This window comes from Tupaia chinensis, unplaced genomic scaffold, assembly GCF_000334495.1.
Source record: "Tupaia chinensis unplaced genomic scaffold, TupChi_1.0 Scaffold000628_1, whole genome shotgun sequence".
Lineage (NCBI taxonomy): Eukaryota > Metazoa > Chordata > Mammalia > Scandentia > Tupaiidae > Tupaia > Tupaia belangeri.
In genome coordinates, this window is record NW_006160148.1 from 214,313 (window position 1) to 216,099 (window position 1,787).

General features: G+C 59.7%; 1 protein-coding gene across 2 annotated transcripts in view; it reads left to right on the plus strand.

The window, feature by feature from the left end:
* The first annotated feature begins 829 nt into the window (after positions 1-829).
* The window catches only part of PNRC2 (proline rich nuclear receptor coactivator 2), a 4,273-nt gene continuing 3,315 nt past the window's right edge, over positions 830-1,787 (plus strand). The window contains exons 1-2 of one of the 2 annotated variants that reach the window (XM_006159378.3): positions 830-1,043; positions 1,510-1,781. The gene's annotated coding sequence lies outside the window, so the exon portion shown is untranslated. The remainder of the gene's footprint in view (positions 1,044-1,509; positions 1,782-1,787) is intronic. The other variant, XM_027776126.1, reaches the window with a different exon arrangement.

The following is a 1,787-nucleotide window of genomic DNA, read 5'->3' on the forward strand; positions in this document are numbered from 1 at the left end:
AGGGATTTTGGTGTGGCCATCTCCCCTAGGGGGTGATTTCTCGCTTTCTGTCTGTCTCTGTCTTTCTGACAAGTGCATGTGCCCTATAGCAAAAACCTGGGGTGGGGGGGATGTAAGAGACAGGAGACAGAGTGAAAAACGAATTACTGACCCAGCGCTGGTGGCACTCACAGCTAGGAGGCTGTGTTCTGAAGACTGGGACCACATGGGAATCCTGGATAAACTCAAGGTTGAACTTAAGGTCCAGCCCAGTGGCAAGTGAGTGAGCCGGCAATCTGGCCCGTTTTAAAAATGTTCATTTTGAGGGGCCAGCAGATGGCTTAGCAGTTACTTCATTGGATTCCCACATGGTCAGCTGTCGTTCAAGTCCTGGACCCGCTGGCTTGAAAACCACGCAGAGCATGCGTGAGTGCATGCTCAAGATTCTGGGAGGACCGGGAGAGAAACGGAGGTGAAGGGATTGGTGGCGGGCCACTTCCCCCACCCCGCCCCCGGTGATTTCTCACTTTCCCTCTCACTGTCTCTGTCCCCCACCCCCCAGAACATGTCCTAAGGCAAAAACCTCTTTAAAAAAGTTCATTTGGAGCGGCTCTCACATTTACTCCAAAGAAGCTACCCCCTCTCTCCTCTCCCTTCACTCTGCCATCATAATCAACCAAAGGGTAGATATCCTCTCCCCCCTTTTCATTCAAACGGGGCTGAAAGAGGAGTAAAGGGGCAGCCCTCGCTGGACACTTGGGACGGGCCAGATGCCGTGCTCAAAAATGTAAACCCCGGCGTGTGCGTGGGCGGAGACTGACAGTCACTAGTAATTGTAACAGTGTGACACAGGGCGGCAAGGACGGGCGACGAGGAGGCAGTGGTGAGGTTGATCTGTGTGTCGGAAACGCCTTCGCAGGAGAGGCAACTTTAGAGTAATGGCCAGGCTGAAGAGCGGCAGGACCCGAGGGAATCCCAAGGTTTAGCAACGCACAGAAACGAAGAATAGAATTAAGGGAGTGCCAGGAGCCAAGGCCAAGCAGGTGGGCAGGGGCCTGGCCTCGGTAAGCAACTTTTACAACCAGCTTTCAACTGTAAGAGCAGGTTACGCGACTCAATGAACCTAACCTGGGAACCAATCGGCCCTCCCTCAGAGGTTCCCTTCCGGGGCGTTCTACACCGCGGGCCGGAGCCGGAGGGCGAGTGGGAGCGTTTCTCCTTCCAGGCGCCCAGCGCCCCGAGGCCCGGAGTGGCCGCCAGGGGCGCGCGTCCTCCCCGGGGTGAGAGCAGAGCGCGTGACGCCCGGGGTGCCGGGAGCTGGGACCGCGCCAGCACTGAGGGTCCAGAACTGGCGGCAGGGGCTGGGTGTGCCAGTGACCCGGGTCGTCGGAACGCAGGGAGGAGCCGCGGGGTAGGGCAGGGGCGGCCGCTTGGGCCTCGGGCAGTTATTCCCGACATGCTCCTCCCGGGAAGGATTTCAAACGCGCTACCACAACAACCCCCCCGCCCTTCCCCCCCCGCTTGCCTCAGCAACAGGCGGCGGCCCGCTTCTCATTGGCCCGGCCCCGCGCTGTCGTGTTGTGATTGGCCGCGGAGCCTCCCGGCCCTGCTTCTGCGCTCGCCGCGGCCTCCATTTTGTCAGTAGAGGCAGGAGGAGGTGGAGTTGGAGACGCCGGGGTGATTGGTAGCTAGCTGGTCCGTGCTCGTGGGCTTTGTTCGACCGCTGCCTCGTCTCTCCCTGGAAGGGAGGAAGGCTTCGACGTCGAGAGGGAACCGCCGCCGTAGTTCCGAGCTTGAAGTCGGTGAGG